This window comes from Peromyscus eremicus, chromosome 3 (genome assembly GCF_949786415.1).
Source record: "Peromyscus eremicus chromosome 3, PerEre_H2_v1, whole genome shotgun sequence".
NCBI classification, from domain to species: Eukaryota; Metazoa; Chordata; class Mammalia; order Rodentia; family Cricetidae; genus Peromyscus; species Peromyscus eremicus.
The window spans coordinates 35,413,719-35,432,507 of NC_081418.1; the positions used below are offsets into that span (position 1 = coordinate 35,413,719).

The following is an 18,789-nucleotide window of genomic DNA, read 5'->3' on the forward strand; positions in this document are numbered from 1 at the left end:
CTGAATGGCCAATAGCGAGGCAGGAGAAAGGATAGGTGAGGCTGGCAGGCAGAGAGAATACATAGAAGGAGAAATCTGGGAGGAAAGAGAAAGTAGCCAGAGAAGGAGAAGGATTCCGGGGCCAGCCACCCAGCTACGGAGAGAGCAAGCCACGGAGTAAGAGTAATATTTATAGAAGTAAGAGAATGGAAAACCCAGAGGCAAAAGGTAGACTAGATAAGTTAAGGCAAGCTGGCAAGAAACAAGCCAAGCTAGGGCTAGGCATTGATAAATAGTAATAAGCCTTTGTGTGAATTATTTGTGAGCTGGGTGGCAGAACCCATAAAAGAGCAAAACCAAACAACCACAACATTGACTTTATTTTTTTCTCCAGTTCTGTTTGGTTCTATCTTAGGTTTCTGGGCCACCCAGCCTCTAGGTCCTGGCAGTTCATGAAGTGTCAGGGTTGAATTCACTCTTGTGACATGGGTCTCAGTCTGGACCAGTCATTGGTTAGCAACTCCCCCAGTCTCTATGCCACCCTTAACCCAGCACATCCCTTAGGCAGGACAGACTGTATGTTGAAAGTTATGTGGCTTGGTTTGTGTCCCAATCCCTCCACTAGTAGTCTTGCCTGGTTACAGGAGATAGCCAGTTTAGGCTACATATCCCCTATTGCTAAGAATCTTAGCTGTGGTCAACCTTGTAGATTCCTGGGAGTTTCCCTTGCACCAAGTTTCTACTTGACCCTAAAATAACCTCCTTTCCAGTAGTCACTTTCAGTGCTCCCCCCCACCTAATCCCTCATGCTCCCATGCTCAACCACCCCCAGTCTACCCACAAAATTTCTTCTATTTACCCTTCCCAGGGGGAGCTGAGAAGAAAATATTTTTTAAAATTATGTGGATGTGTCTTTCTGCAGATATATGCATATGTGAGTGCTTGTGCCCACAGAAGACACTGGATCCTCTGGAGCTGGAGTTACAGGCAGCTGACAGCCACTCAATGTGGGTGGGTGCTGAGAACTAAACTCAAATGCTCTACAAGAGCAGCAAACACTTTTACGCAATGAGCCGTCCCTTCAGCATAAGAAAACCAGTGCATTCAGTATAAAGATAACTTTACCAAGTTTCACCCAACAGATTCTTTACAAAGTCTGTAGTAGTGCCTTTCTAAAGCTCTAAAAACTACCAACAAATTCTTGAATTCATTAAACCTAACCATATATTAATAGATTGTTCTAAAATTGTCTCTCATGGCATTGTTCAGTATGAAAGTCCTCTGTGATTAAACTGCTATTGCCAACTAGGCTGACTGTCCTTATATTAATCTTGTTGACCACAAAGGAAAGATTAATAGGTCTGTTTTTCTATAGTGACATCTTTGTATATGCTAAGCCTTGCATAATGTGCCCCTCTTTTTTCCATTGGAAAAAAAATTACATTTTTCTCCAAATTTCCACTCTAATAACAGTATATGTTTGCAATTAATTTTATCTTGTTAATTTTCTTACCAGTACAAAAAATACAAATTGACTATGCTTTATATCATTCTATAGCTTGATATTTCCCTTGAGGTTAATTCATAATGGTGCACAGCATACATTTCATCTATAAATCTGTTTATTTACATACATTCATAAGAAATGACTGACGCCACAAAATGCTTCTCTAAAATCAGTGTACACAGTGCTTTGCAGTTTATCATGTAATTTTATAACATCCATTGCTTACTTGATGATGTCCATTATACAAATGAATTCTCTATGGTCTCATAATAGTGATCAAAGAGTTATTCTTATCAAATTATTTTACCTCACCTGTTAATTATCTGTCATTAATCAAATCACAAATTATGGAAATAGAGCATTTCTCTACTCAGATGACTCTTGTTAATCATGTTACTATGTGTCCCAGTGCCCCATTTTCTCAGCCTTTGTATTTTTATCTTGGTTACTGGCTATTGTGCTATAGTTCAGACAATCTGTTGCAGCCATTTTTTTAGAGAGGTGTGTAAGTTTTGGCACAGGGCTTCTCTGTCTCTCTTGTTCCAGCTCTAGGAGTCCATATGAAGAAAAGTTATTTCCTTATAGTCACCTTAACATGAATTCAAATTAAAAACTAAAGTTAGCAGCAACCCCTTAATGGCTCTCCATATTTGAATATGAGTCTTACTACTGTTGATCATACCGAAATCTCAGAAGTGGAAGGGAAAGCAACAGGGGTTGGAGAGGAAGTACAAGGATGAAAATAAAAACTAAGTAAGCAAGAATGATGCTCTAACACCTAAATACTAGCCTAGTATTTAGACCCTCAAACACTTTGTACCAAACCACCATTCTAACCTATTGTACAGTTGCATTATCTACACAAATTGATCTATAATTTAAATCAGTCACGCACATTCACACATTTTCCAAACTATGTGCATTGTGCCCACTTTTCTTGGAGGGATGCTCTTCTCTTCTCCCCAACATTATTTTTGTTTTCCCAATCAATCTCCAAACATCTGAGAAAACTATCTAAACCAAATGTTTAGCAACACAAAAACATGCTCCAAAAATCTACTTTTCACAACTGTCTTGAACTTAGTAGAAATAGTAGAAAATAGTAGAAAAGGTATTTATGATCTCTTCCACTTTACCTCATCCTATGGACAGGAACGAAACACATCTATTTCTAATGGTGGAATTCTGGCAACTCAATTTTAATGCAAATGCAAAGCATAACTCCACTTGTATTTGGAAGTTTCCTGAGTCCTAACATCTTCACATTGATTCATTTGCCATGAAGCAATCCCATGAGAACAAAACTAAAAATCTGTTCCTTGCGTTTTGATCATTAAAAATTAGCTAACAACTACACAATAACTATTTTTTGTAATTTCATACAACAAAAGAACATAAGGAAATGAAGTTATTCCCTGACTCTTGAGAGCAATGTGTTCCCTGTATGATGTTATCTATGAAAGACTCAGATAACATTCTGTCTGCTAGATACAAACCTTTAAAAGAACACCCTTATATCTACTTCTTAAATTATGCATAAAAATCTGACTCAGAAATAGAAGTTCTGCCACAGATTCTTACAGAACAGTTCTAAGAGTCTTAAAAATTCATTTCCCAAATCACACTTTCCTTTGAATACGTAAAACAGGGAAAAGATGAATGAGTTAATTAGATATAAAATTACCCTATGTGAACTGAATTAAACTATATTAAATAATGGATCAAAATGTTCAAAGCAAGAACATAAGAAATTTAACCTCAAATGTTAAAGTCATGGGAGTTCTGTAGCCTGGAGGATACACACACCATTCTATAGGTACAGATGCATCGATGTATACATAGCCATGCACACATACCCTTAAAATGACAGATATAACTTTGTAAATTTTTTATACACCACAACTTTTTTCTATAGGATTTGTATTAATATTTCATCTTCTAGGACTGGTTAAATCTATATTCACATTAACCATCCTAGGGTTGAAAGTTTAACCACTAAATAAAATAATGCATGTAAACTCACTTTCCCAGATAGGAACTCTAACTTCATCATGACTAATAAAAACTATATACAACCACCACTTATTTGATATCAGTAACTGTTCTGACCTTCATAGACATTGACCTCAATTAGCCTTGTAACATTCCTATGCAATACGTCTTCTTACTATCCCCCTTTAGTAATGAAAATCTGAATTACAGGTTAGCGTAAGCCACCTTCCTACAGTCACACAATTGATAAAGGGTTGGACAAGGGTGTCGATCTCACTGTTCAGCTCTAGGTTTTAGCAAAACTGTTTCATACTCCTAAGTTCCGCATCATATACACCTTCTGTTCTTTGTTTTTCATGACATAAATAAATGCACAAATTAGAAAACACGTTATATTATTACTGTACAGTGGATGAAAAAAATAATATGTATCATAAGTTTAGGTTGTTAAAATACAGTAAAGTAGGTACTTTATACATACACAGATAAATAGTAGAAAATGACAGGTTTAGGAGTTATGATAGAAAATTGCAATTCTTCATATTTTTTATCCTCTTGTATATTTAGCCAAAAGATATGGAGGTGGGAGAAGGGAAGTCTTTGTAGAAGTGGAATTTCCTTTGGTCTTGAAGAATAGAGAGGTAAGATATCCAAGTGATGGAGATAATGCAAGGTAAAACTAAAATTTAGGGAAATGAAGCATGACAACTATTTACGTGGCAGTTACATAGTTATGTATTATAGGACATCTAGATGTTCTATGGATGTAGAACTGTATAAGAAGTTTTATGCAAACTCCATACCGCTTTATTTAAAAAATAGAAGGAACATCCACATATTCTGATATATGAAGGGGATTCTGGAATCATACCTCCACAAACAACTGTACAGTGAGTTAAGAACCACAAATGATTCATAGATGGAGATATAAGCCTTTTCCATCTGAAGTTGCTCATATCAGAATTATAATACCACATTAACATAGGAAATGATGTCATTTTAAGTGTTTAACAACAACAGGAGTCTTTCAATTACTTTGTACTAAGGTTTAGGAATTGATCACAGCTATTCATTATATAAGATCTAACTAAGGTAATAACCAGACTGTTATGTACTATCTACGGTGATTAGGACAAAAGAAAGAATTTAATTTTTTTTCTGGTTTAAAGCAAGGAAGATTTAAGATATGGCTTAAAATATTAAAGTTCTCCCAATGACTACCAAATCTCTATTCCCAAATCTCATATCTAATTACAATTATAAATTTGTATATCCAGTTTCATGTATTATCTTTATATAGGCAGATAATATGTGGATTTTAATACATGTAATAGCAAACTGATTCCAGGACTGCCAATGAGAAGCCCTGCTTTGAGACAATTGCTACTTCCATTGCTACACAATGGAAGGCTGGAGCAATGCTTGAGCAAGTACAGTGTTGGAACAACAGCCAGAGACCATGTGGTGCTTTATATAAAAGTTCCATCAGACAAGCATAAACAGTCCCCACCCCTGCTGGAATTTACATTTACATTTTGTTCTTTCCTAGGAAAGTTGGTGATTCAGTATTTTCATCCAGGCAGATATGTAGGAATTGAGAGGAATTCTAAAACGGAATCCAGAGCATAGAAACAGAGAAATGTATGGACAGACTCCAGTGAGGCCCAGCACTACAAGAGTTTTATAGACAATAGAGAATACAGATCTCTGTTTTGGTTTCAAGATGCACTGTCATGCACAGCCTCATGTTATAAACACTTGACCCCCAGCTGGTAACACTGCTTTGGAGGGATACACAATCTTTTGGAGATGAGACTTACTGGAAGTCATAAGAACCCCTTGAGGGTGTCTTGTCCAGGGCCCTTTCCATTCTCTCTGCTTCCAAGCTGCCACGAAATAAGCAACTCTACTGAACAAGCCATTTTGACACCATGATGTTTTGTAAAGTACAGAGGGCTAAGTGACCATGGGCAGAACTCTTGGAAACCAAGATTCTGAATAGTTCTGACCTTTGGGTTGTTTCTGCCAGGAATTTTTGCTTTGCAATTCTGTAACGATGTTCAAGAGATCACTACAGAAAACTTGTACCAGAAGTGTGGTCTTTGGACCTGGGTTGTAGGAGGAATTTGGAAGACTCAGAGGCCTGGGCTAGAGAAGCTCAAAAATGCAGAGCTGTACAGAAGATTCTGGTGGGAGCACAAAATGCTCATGGAGGAAGAAGCGACCATGAGTTTCTTGTAGGAATAAGGGCTCTCTTGGAAAGTGGACTAAAAGCCACTTGTGTTAAATTCTGGCAAAGAATCTATCCTCACTTGTCTCTGTCCTGAAACTTGGTGGGAAGCAGATATCAAAGGTGACAAATGAGTTACATGGTGGAGGAAATTTTACCATCTTGTAGCATTTAGACTGTGGCATGGTTATGGACAGCTGATTTGTGATTACTAAGATTTCTGACAGTTCATAAAAAAAGGCCCGAGACAATGAGGGGAGAAAGGTACTGCAGCAGATTTCAAAACATACAGTATGGCTACAAAAGGAATGTGTAAAAGGTTGTGAACCATGAAAGTATATTGCTATGTTGTGGAGTATTTTAACTAGGCAAAGATGTGTTACATTTATTTATGCTGCAGAATATTACTTTAACTATATGAAGGTGTGTTGCTTTTGTTTATGCTGCATTTGTTAATAATGAAAAGATGTGTTACATTTATTTGTGCTGCGTTTGTTTAATTATGAAAATATGTACTGCATTTGTTTCACCTTGCCTGCCCAAGGCACTTGATTGGTCTAATAAAAAGCTGAATGGCCAATAGCTAGGCAGATGAGGGATAGGCAGGCAGACAGAATGAGTAGGAGGAGAAATCTAGGCTGAGGAAAGAAGAGAATGAGAGAAAAAGAGGGAGACACCTGGGGCCAGACAGACAGACATGGAAGAAGCAGGAAACATAGGACATACAGAAAGAAAGGTAAAAAGCCCCGAGGCATAACATAGATGAAGAGAAATGGATTAAGTTTTAAGAGATAGCAAGAATCTAGCCTAAGCTAAGGCCAAGCATTCATAACCAAAAAGAAGTTTCCTGTCATGATTTGGGAGCTGGTTGGTGACCCAAGAGGAAGCCTGCTACAGTGTCACAGATATTGGTGCTGTTTAAACAAAACAAAACAAAACAAAAAAAATCAAACACCCCAAAACCTTGAGTTACTTATAATGGGACACTTAGAAAGGTTTCTTTAAGGCTAGGCCCTACCCACCACAAACCATAGGACATAAAATTATATAAAATTGTTCATTTTATCAACTTTCATTTGAGAAGACTGGTACACCTTGTATACACAGGGAAATCTAAGGAATTGTATTCTTGAGCTCAGCCACTCAGGCCCTCAGAAGCCACAGCAGCAACTACCCAAGGAAGTTTGCTAGATGGTAGCAGACCTTAGCATTACCCACTTGACGCTGTGCTTTTAGTCATGTAGAATGTGTGACAAGATCATGGGGACTTCTATTAACATTTCAAAGGAAGGCTTTGGAAGTTAGACAATGTCTAGCAGGATTAGATTTCCTGCAAAGACCCTAAGACAGAGAGAACGGTATATGAAACTGTGGAAGTAAAGTGTAGGCTGTCGTGGAGACTATTGTGTGCTAGAGATGCCATGATGTGGAAGGTCTATCAAGGAAAGTGACAGGCCGTAAGTGGAGTGATCCTGAGAGAGAACCCAGAATGCGGGCTGGCTGGAGTTCCTATCAGGAGACCACCTGCATGGGATGAAAGGGAGCTACAACATTCAGTGGGTACCCTAGTGCGCTTTGTCTTGTTCTGATTTAATCCTAACTTTTGATCCCTCTATTTATCCCTTTTCCAATTAAAGTATTTGCTCTGAATCATTGGTATGTTATGTCAGAAGTGCACAAATTGTTCTTTGATTTTTATAGGGGCTCACAGCTAAGAGCTTGCCTTGTGTCTCTGAGGAGACTTTAAACTTAGACTTCTAAGTAATGATGGAGTGTTAAAGCTCTAAGTAATCTTCTATTTTCCATCAGGAGACAGCTAGGATCTGTTGATGCCCAGGGGCACCTGGCTGTGGCTTGAATATGAAATATCCCCTACAAGCTTATGCTTCTAAATGCTTTTTTTTTTTCCAGCTGAGTATTTTTGAAAGAGGAGACTGGAAAATTTACATGGCAAGTCTTAGCTGGAGGAAGTGGGACCTTGAAGGTAGATCCTTTGGAGTAACTGGTACTTAGACTTTGACTGTTCCCTCTGCTTTCTAGTTTCCAGGAAGTAAACCATTCTACTTAACCATGCACTGCATCTAGTCACTATGATGTTATGCTCAGGCACATGGTTTGAATCCTCTGGAATAATTAGCCAAACTAAACAATTCATCTTTTTAAGCTCTATCTATGAAGTATTTGTACCACGGTGTCTTAATATACCCATAACTAAAACAAGAGGAAATTAGATCATGGACAAATTACTTAAGGATTAATACAGAGTTCCTGGTCCTTTGTCTTTCTTCTATTTAACAAAAGACATGACCCATCCTTACAGGTGAGTTGAGAAGCAGAGCAATCTTTCTGGAAACCATACCCCAAAGAACTTTTCAGAATCCCACTGGTTCCTGTCACTGCTCTGTCATTCCTCAGCAGTGTTTCCTAGCACAAGGTAAAGTGTAAGCTCTGCCATCAAATTGTTTGACTCTTTAAGTCTATCTCTTATTTCCCTAGAAATTCGTGTAGCATGCCTTCTAACTTATTCTAATCTGTATATAGTTAGATTTTCATCATTCTGACCAAATACCTAAGAGAAAATAATTTAGAAGCAGGATTTATTTGCTTCATGGTTATAGAGTCTTTTCAGTCCTTGGTTGCTTGACTTAAGATGTTTGGGCATAGTATCATCAAAGAAAGAGCTACACATAGGAGAAGAGATTCTTCCCCTTGTGGGGGATGGGAAGCAGAGAGAGGCAGAGGTTTCTAAGAAGAGATACACCTCTCAGGGATATGCCTCCAGTGACCTAATTCCTCCAATGAGGTGCTGGAGTTCCTAAGACCTCTATAAATATTGTGACTCACTGGGGACCAAGCACTCAACCCATGAGCCTGTAGGGGGCATTCAATATTCAAATCATAACGGGAGCCATCGGGTCCCTCGTGCAATTGTCAATGGTATCCCCCCCCCCCCCAGGAGTTAAGTTCATGTCTATCTTCTAAACCTCAGGAATTGACATCTTTTAAAAAATCTTCCAGAGAGGTGATTCAGCAATTCAGGGCACCCACTGCTTGGCGGAGTTTGCTTCCCAGCACCAAGTTGAGAGGCTCACAACCACCTATAACTCCAGCTCCTGGGAATTTCACTCTCTTTTTGAACGTTATGGGCACCCGTACACAGGTGACATATACTCACATAGACACATAGGCATACGCATAAAAGTGAAATTTAAAACAACTACTAAAAAATCCTGTTAAATTGAATAAGACTCCAATAGAGAAGTCGACATTTTCACATTGTCATATCACCTCCCTTCTTGGACACACTTCCCTTATTTCCTGACAGATACAGCCATAGGGCAAGGTCCTATGATGGGACTTTGGGGCAAGTTCCTCAGTATTCAGTTTGCATCAGTATCACCAAGGCACCAAGGAAAGCAGATGTTGAACCCACTTGCACAATGTTGTACTTAGTCTGAGGGTACCTAGCATCAAGTAGTTCTCAAAGCTCTTTTATTCTCCTATTGTGCATGGAGAGCTAAAGAAACCCAAAGAAACCATGAATGCAATCCAACACCAAATTAAGATACGGTTATTAATGTGTTCATGTCAGGTACTCGGGCACGAGCCCTCAGAAGTATACTAATAAACATACCAATATCTGTCTTCTGACCACACGAAAATACCTTGAGGGAATTAACCAAATCTGGGTCATGTATCACACAAATATATCATTTTAATTTTGTACGGTACAAAATCTCCATGAAAAACATAACAGTAGCCTAGGGGCTGCAGAGATGGTTCAGTAGTTAAAAGAACTTACTGCTGTTGGAGAGAACCAGGGTTTGGTTCCGTGCAAATACATGGTGGCTTACAATTATCTATAATTCTAGTTCCAGGAGATATGAGCCCTTCTTCTAGTCTCTATGTACAGCAGAACACATGAGGTATTCATATATGCACTCAGCATATATGTATATACTCATATACATAAAATAAAAATAGATAATTAAAAAAATCTCAATGGCCTTCATATATACCAAAAGTGTACTCTCAGAGAAGACATTGTTAAAAATATACCATTTTTCAGGCCAGGCGGTGGTGGCCCATGCCTTTAATCCCAGCACTTGAGAGGCAGAGGCAGGTGAATCTCTGTGAGTTCGAGGCAAGCCTGGTCTACAAAGTGAGTTCCAGGACAGGCTCCAAAAGCTACACAGAGAACCCTGTCTTGAAAAACCAATATGTATATACATATACATCATTTTTAATAGCTCAAAAAGTACCTAATATTAAGTCTAATAAAAAACCTGAACGACCTCTATGGTAAGAAATCATTAAAAAGACACTAGATTATGGAAACGTCTTTGCTTGTGGCTTGGTAGAATTAGTATCATGAAAATGGTTCCACTACTAAAATTTATGTAGAGAGTTAATACAATATCCATCAAAATTCTGATGTCATTTCACACATAGAAAAGTCAATCATATAGAGCCACAAAAAAAAACACCATTGGAGGTATCAAAATACAATACCTCAAATTATACTACAGAACTACAATGGCAACTTTGATAGAATATTTTCATTAATGACCAGCCATGAAAGATAAAGACATCATTCCTAACTATATTTGAAACAGTACTCTTATTAGCAGTTGAGAAAAGCAACCAGTAGATTAGCAAAACTACATCGTTCCTTGTAAAGTTATAAAAAATTCTTATTGGTTTGTAGATGTGTTCTCAGTTTTAAAAATGGAAAAATTGCGGGAATCTGTGGCTGATATGTAGAACTGAATTGTATTGCAAAATAAAAATTAAAAAAAAAAAAAAAAATGGAAAAATTGAAAACCTTTCCTAACACCAACAGGTGAGACCAAGACAAAGAAGAAAAAAAAAGCAGAGGCAAGAAGGGTTGAAACTTTTAAAATGTAAAGCACATTTAACACAATGTTCTAGGAGAAATATTATTAAGGAATATCCTCTATTTTATATTTTTATGACAATATCACTTGGAAGCTTACAATCATCATGCTTTATCTGGGACTAGATTAGGTGTGAGCCACCAAACCTCACCAAAAAGACAAAGCAACCAAACAAACAGAAAGCAAAACCACCACAACAAAACAAAGACCAAGTCTGGCTGAACAGCCCAGGCTGCCCTCCAATTCAATATCATATCTCAAGTTCTTTGGCGTAGGTGTTGTAAGAGCACACCAGCATGCCCAGCAGCAACGACCATCTGAGTGGCCATACATAAGCCCAAGTTAAGAAATAACATGTATAGTTAAGTGATGCACATTAATAAAATATATAATTTGATTTATTTACAGTGCTTAAAAAATCTAATTTTTAGAGGGCAAATTTACTGAATATTACTAACCAGAGACTCAAATTCACTTAAATCAAACTCATCTAATTTATAGTACCAGGCAATTGCATGGAAAAGAAGTAAACATATTTATAAGTATTTATAGTCATTTCAATTATCAATTTTTGTATTTCAAATTCACTTAAATCAAAGTCATCTAATTTACAGTATCAGAAAATTCTGTAGAAAAGAAGTAAACATATTTATAAGTATTTATAAATATTTCAAACATCAATTTTAATATCTCAAAAATTGGAAATAATAAAATTTATTTATTATTAAGGTCTTAATCATACTTACTCGAATGTTTTAAGTACTTTGACATTTCAAATTACATATACACAAAATATCCCTAAGCAATTATAATTTCCTCATTCATCTTTATTTTGAAAGTTATCAAGTTTAACTCTACATAAAATGTGCATTTATTTCCACTGAAAACACAACTCCTTTCTAGCATATGCTGTTGGATGAACATGATTGAAAATGAAGATGGTGGCAGTGAAGGCCAGGTCTTGCTTTGGGGACGTTTTTCTTCCACTTCAGTGTTCTTTTACAGGCTTTGAATTGAAGTGTTCAGAACATTTAACACCTCATGGTTCCTGGGCTTCCTTGGGGGAAGTCCCTTCCATAGGGAAAGAGGCAAGAAACACAGCAATTACCTGTTTATTTAAGTGTGTGAAGTTTTAAATACATAGCCTAAACTGAAATCAAAATTAGTCTCCAAACCTTAATGTTCAAAGGTTTTGAAAGCTTCTAGAGAAATGGAATCATAAACAGTAAAATTTTAACAATTCACAAATATTTCTGGTTACCACTTCAAAAACATGAAGGCAGTTCTGCAATATTCTTAATTCTCCTTCAAGTTATCAGACTACAAGGGATTTGGGTAGGGGATATTTAGAGATCAAGATCTCAATTAACTTTGCTTTGACTTTTGAGAAAATCTAGGTGAGTCATTTTATTCAGTTAATGGAATGAGATTATCAAACATTGATGAAGGTTGCTTTGGGCAGAAAAGATTAGGATCTAGATAGCTGTAAAAATTGAGTTACTTAATCCTCTCAAAATCTAAATATAGAGGCAGAAGGAGAAGCATTGCCATGAGCATATACAGCACTATGTATATACTCTTCAGGCTCTGGTCATGTAGGGCTGCTTATGTCTTTATAGTTTGGAAGACCCTTAGCTTCCTATGTGAATGTCATTGTGAGCCACAACTCTACCTTCCATTTTGCAGTCTTTGCATGTAGGTCTCTCTGCCCCAGAGAATTTTGGCAATTAAGCAAAATTCTCATTTGGTAAGCTTATGACATGTCTAAATACATTATCCTGCCTTCCTCAGACTCTGCAGAGTGGAGCTAAGCAGAAAGCTACTACATCACTATGGCATTTACACAGGCATGCTTTTAAAAATGAAGGCTAGCAAATATCTAGATCTTATCTGTCACTGTATTCCTCTCATTTCACACAATTCATCAAGCACATTATCTATAATCCATGCATGCTTATGGACAATGAGCTTACTAATTAATTTGAACATGCTGTATTCACCTTATGTCATATTTTAAAATAATCTTTAATAAACACATTTAATTTATGTTAAAGAAAATCAGCTGACTGATGCAACTTAATGCCATTTTTTGTTAAGCTATGTAAAATAAAATTGTTGAGTAATTTAGACTATAAGGTGCCTATCTTTAATATCTAGTATTATTCCTATCACTGCACTTTGAATATTTTTCTGAAATTAGACTTGCAGGTGACAGCTTATTCTTTGTCCTTACTTATAGTACTTTTACTATTCTGGGCTAAATCATGGCTAATGATCTGTAGAGCTATGATGAACGATCTGGATGTGCTCTTTATGATATGTCCTTCTAGTTTCCTATCTGCATTTCTCCCTATCATTTTGGTGCATGGGTGTGCACCAGGACAAACGTGTCCTCAAACCAAATGACAACTGGTGTTAATATTGCAATACCTAATTTATGGCAATGCTTAGATTATTATTTCTTAGAATCTATTTTGTTATAATTTTGTAACAAGTATATAATATATATGTACTTTTTAAACAACAACTAAATAGTTATTTTTCTTTCAACCATCTCAGACTTCATAGCTTTAGCATAGCATGTTATACCTCCTAACTTGGAGTTTTAGGAGCTTCCTTAATGCCTTAATTAACTAATTAATAAGTTACTGGTTCTGACCAGAAATAATGTTAATGGCTGTGCTTCTTAAACATTAGCTTCCTGTTTTTAAGCCAGTTGCTACTATGCAGCTATAGGACAAGCGATCTGACTACATGACTTCTAGCACGTGTCGGGGCAAAGGTCTTTTCTAATTCTCGGTCTTTTTGTCTCCATTCTCCAGGCCCAAGAGACCCACTGGCTTCTTGGGTCCTCCATATCTCTCCGAACAGCTCTCTCATCTGAATTCTCTGACCATAAATATATAATATGTTTTTATTATTTTCTACTGGATCACTGCTGGCAAAACCCAAGAGGCTATGCAAGAACAAACATTAGGAATATGTGACAGCCATGAGGAGTTTTAAATCCTTCCTGACACACAGGAAAGGTGAAATCAATCTCTGGGACAGAAGCTTGTAGACAGGCTGCAGCAACTTGCTAAGATGAAGCCCCTCTGTGTTCTTCAAAACTCGATTTGCTATTTCTCTCTCTAGAATATTCCTTTCCAATAAAACATAAAGTGTTTTCTGTCTTTCTTTACTTTTCAAATTTTGTTGAAAGACAACAACAACAATAACAAATAAAAACCGACATATGTACACACACACACACACACACACACACAGGGTGGGGAGTGGCATGTGTGCATGTACTTCACTTGCAGAAAAGAGAATCAAATTGGTTTTTTTAAATTTATTTCATAATTTCTACAAAACCACTGTAACTCCTCAGGAAAACTTCCCCCATGAGAGTAGGTTTTTGTGATTTTTGTTTTTCACATATTTTAACAAACAATCCCTAAACCTTTCTTCAGTCAAGAACTCAACAGAATTTCATTTTCAGAGAGCCTGGACCATCATCACTTCCATTCTTAAAAGGCTGAACAAATAGAAAAAAATCAAAAACATTCCTTAGACTTAAAGACCCCAAACATGTGAAAACCACTATCAAAATGTGAAAAGACACAAATTTGAAAGGTATAATATTTGAATGAGCAGGCACTAGATACCATGCTGGTAGAATGCTTGCTTACTTAGTCCTTTTGACAAGGTGCTAAGCTGTATACAGAGACTAAGGGAGCTCCCTGTCTCCTTGACTTCCCTTCTAGTAATAAAGATCCAAGAAAGTGTCACAAGTAGCCTTGGAAGGAGAGTGGAAGGCTTTTTAAAAAAATTTATCAGACCCTTCTCCCAAATTGAAGGAAAGGTTTTGCGAATGGAAAATGTCAAACACTTCTTTCAGCTTCAGTAAAACAGTATCACCACATCTGTGGCTTTTCTGTCTCATCTATTGGAGAAACGAAACACAAATCACAAAAGCTTAGTGATCAGGGTACACAGAGCTTAAGAAAATACATTGTGGGCTAAAGAGATGGCTCAGAGGTTAAAAGCACTGGTAGCTCTTCCAGAGGTTCTGAGTTCAGTTCCCAGAAACCACATGGTGGCTCACAACCATTTATAATGAGATCTGGTGCTTTCTTCTGGCATGCAGACATACATGCAGGCAGGACACTGTGTACATGATAAATAAGTAAATCTTAAAAGTACACATTGTGAAGTCTGTAGTACAGAAGGAAATGAGGGATTCTGAGGTAGAAAGGAATGAGTCCCCTGGACAAGAAACAGAAACACAAAGGTTCTATCACAGAGACATAGGGTCCATCAAAAGATTTAACGAAGTAAAGGCACCCCTTCCCTTTTCCAGCATTGCTATGGATACATCTCCAACATCTCAGTGGACAAAAGCCGAAACAAATATGGGTTGGAGAATACTATTTTAAGGTGTGTTACTTTTGCTTATGTTGCATTTGTTTAACTCTGTAAAGCTGTGAATATTTTGCTTGTCTAAAACACCTGATGGTCTAATAAAGAACTGAATGGCTAATAGCAAGGCAGGATAAAGGATAGGTAGGGCTGGCAGGCAGAGAGAATATATAGAAAGAGAAATCTAAGAAAAGGAGATCTAGGAGCCAGAGAAGGAGGAAGACATCAGGGGCCAGCCACCCAGCTACACAGCAAGCCACGGAGTAAGCATAAGATTTACAGAAGAAAGAGAATGGGAAAAGCCCAGAGGCAAAAGGTACATGGGATAATTTAAGCTAAGAAAAGCTGGCAAGAAACAAACCAAGCTAAGGCCAGACATTTATAAGAAGTAATAAGCCTCTGTGTGTGATTTACTTGGGAGCTGGGTGGTGGGCCCCCCAAAAGAGTAAAATACCAACATCATTTTGGCACACCAACATGGCGTTCGAATATCCCTAAGGCCTGAAAAAGCTGAAAAAAAAATACAGCTCCTTTAAGAGTTTTTGCTGGACAGTTTCTGCCAGACACTGACACCTTGAACAGCTAGTGAGTTAAGAAGGAGCAAAAAAAAAAAAAAAACAACTAAATAAAAATGTCTGGTTGAATGCAGTTTCTGGTCAGGCAAACTTCCGACAGCCTGAGAGTTTCACACTTGGTTTTCATGACCCAAGAAGCAGGTGGAGCCAGATGAGAGCTGTGTACAGAGGATCCAGGTGTAGGTTAGCAGTTTAAAGGTTTGCTCATAAGGTCAAAAAAGGCTGAAGATAACGCAATAAAAGAGGTCCAGACTGAAAAACCTCTAAATAGTGTGTTTAACAATGTGTGTTGGCTTAAGAAAAGAAAAAGGGCATAGTCATAGAAAGAAATGAATAGTTTAAAAATAATAATAAAGTCTTTAAAGACAGAGTAAAAGTAATATAACAGATAAAAGCCACATAAGATGGGAAATACACAGGGAGTCTGCATCCTGTATGTTACTGTGTTGATTTTGAATTTTTTGATTGTTGAAAAGCAAAGGACAGCTGCTAAGAGACATGGAATTGAAAGAGGGACTGTTGAAATAAATCAGCCTATATACTTTAGGAATGACTTAACTTTTAAAAAGTCAAAAAATATATTTGCCAAATGGAAATAAAAAATACTTTGGAGATTTGTTCCCACAGGAGAGAAGATGCTGCGGATTCCTTCTGGGTTAATATGGATCAGGTTTGATCAGGGGAGACCTCCTGAAACTTGACAGGTGATATCTATCAACAAAGGTTACTGCTGGTCTTCCCAGGACTTGGTCATTATCTCAAAACTTTTTCTCTCTGGGACCCTAAAGATACTTCATTCACAGACAGCAGGAAGCAGTTTGGAGAACACTATGTCCACATCACCAAAAGATGGGGCAGGTTGTCTTTGGTTATTTGGTGGGTTATGGATATTTGTTAGAATTTAAGGGAATATAGGAATGGTAAGATGGAAGGGTAGATTGTCAAATGTACTTTAAATAGGGTAGATTATTGAATCTGCTATAAACTAAGAGATAACTATTGATCTCAAATATTTTGTATCTGTAAGGACTTTTGTATATTGATACAAATTTAAGTTAACTTTTGTTACAACACTCTGTCTGTCTGTCTCTCTATATATATGTATATATATATACATATATATATACACACACACTTTTGTTTAAAGGATTTTGTATATTGACATAAATTTAAAGTTATTTTTGTTACACTGCATATATGTTTCTACTCTTTTCTAAAGGGTTTTTGTATATTGATACAAATTTTTAAGGATGTTTTTGTTACCACATATTGTATGTATGCTTGTACTCTTGTTTAAGGTATTGTAACTATGTAGCTCATTTAAAAATGTAAGGTAAAGTTGTAGTTTTTGAAAGCTATTATTATAAACTATATAGGACAATCAAGAAACATAGGTCAGTAGTTAGTCATTCATAACAATCAAATTTATAGATATGTTAGGTGTGTTTTCTAGGTTAAATAGATATAATTTAGACAGATGGTCTTCAAATATTTCAAAGAACTATAGAATATAGCACTTAAAATGTTTTGTTAACTTAAAGTTTTTCAAGACAGTGAGATACATCTGCTCCATGCAGCACCAATTTCCTTCAGAGAAGATGATGATGGAGAATGGAAAATCTCCTTATGGAGTTTGCTTTCATTGTGGCAAGGCTAGCCAATGGGCAAAAAACTGTTCTTGCCTTTGACTGCTGAAAATGTGCTGTGCAGACTGGACATGCAAGACACACAGGGAAAAGACTGTTGAACTTTGCCAAAACAAGGCAGAACAGTCCTTCAAAATTCCTGCTTCACAGAAGAGTCTGCCAGACATTCTGCAGGACACAGAGAAAAGCGACTGATGAACTTTGCCAAAACAAGGCAGGACAGTCCAAAGCTCCTGCTTCATAGAAAAATCTGTCAGATATTGCAGGCCTGTAGGCTAAAGATGTATGCCCCAGTGTTGCAGAGGAACTTTGGAAGACTGTCCAGGCAGTGAACTGTCTCTGTTGTTAAATAATATTACAACTTTCTGGGTCTTTGATGGAGTAGAACATTAGATTGTTATAGTTGCTGTTTTCCTTAGTTATGATAGAAAGTAAATTATGTATACAACTTTGGAGTCACTAAGATGAATGAATGGAAGAGTGCTTTCTCTGAATTTTCATGTAAATGGACTGAATATTGTAAATTAATTCTTATTTGATAACTTTTTGTTGTATGTAGTTATATTATGTTGGAGTTAAGAACCTTTCTTTTTAGACAGGTTGTAGAATATTATTTTAAGGTGTGTTACTTTTGTTTATGTTGCATTTGTTTAACTCTGTGAAGCTGTGTTACTTTGCCTGTATAAAACATCTGGTAGTCCAATAAAGAGCTGAATGGCCCATAGAAAGGCAGGAGAAAGGATAGGCATGGCTGGCAGGCAGAGAAAATATATAGAAGGAGAAAGTGGGAAGGAAGAAGAAGTAACCAGAGAAGGAGGAGGACATCAGGGGCCAGCCACCCAGCTACACAGCAAGTCACGGAATAAGAATAAGATTTATAGAAGTAAGAGAAAGGGAAAAGCCCAGAAACAAAAGTAGACAGGATAATATAAGTTAAGGAAAGCAGGCAAGAAACAAGCCAAGCTAAGGCCAGGTGTTTATAATTAAGAATAAGCTTCTGTGTGTGATTTATTTGGGAGCTGGGTGGCAGGCATCCCAAAATAGCATAAAACAACTAACAATAGATGTGAGATACAGACTCTCTGTGGAAAGCATAGGGAAGGTCAGAGTCAAGGAACATAGGAACAAAACAAATATGGATGGAGGAGAAGTTAAGGAACCCTACTCCTCACTGCTGAACTATTTTCTGCTGATAGACTCAGAGAGAGCGAGCAAATCATTGCCTTCAGTTATGTACCCACTGATGATCCCACCAGGCATAATGGCACATTGAAAACCATTACGGTGAGTAAATGAATTATTTGCAGTGTTAAGGTGACATGCTACTGCTGTGGGATGTTCTGTATGTCAAATGTGTTGCTGATTGGTCAATAAATAAATCACTGATTGGCCAGTGGCCAGGCAGGAAGTATAGGCGGGACAAAGAGAAGAATTCTGGGAAGTGGAAGGCTGAGTGGGAGACACTGCCAGCCACCACGACAAGCCGCATGTGAAGATCCCGGTAAGCCACAAGCCATGTGGCAAGGTATAGATGAATGGAAATGGATTAATTTAAGCT

At 37.2% G+C, this 18,789-nt stretch overlaps 1 protein-coding gene and 1 long non-coding RNA gene across 6 annotated transcripts in view; one reads left to right on the forward strand and one right to left on the reverse strand.

The window, feature by feature from the left end:
• Cadps2 (calcium dependent secretion activator 2) overlaps positions 1-18,789 on the reverse strand; it is a 540,468-nt gene that overhangs the window by 310,086 nt on the left and 211,593 nt on the right. The gene's annotated exons all lie outside the window — the stretch shown is intronic.
• LOC131906711 (uncharacterized) lies at positions 7,612-15,635 on the forward strand. The gene is made up of 3 exons (XR_009378185.1): positions 7,612-7,692; positions 8,029-8,142; positions 14,952-15,635. It is a non-coding gene; the product is annotated as an uncharacterized LOC131906711 (long non-coding RNA).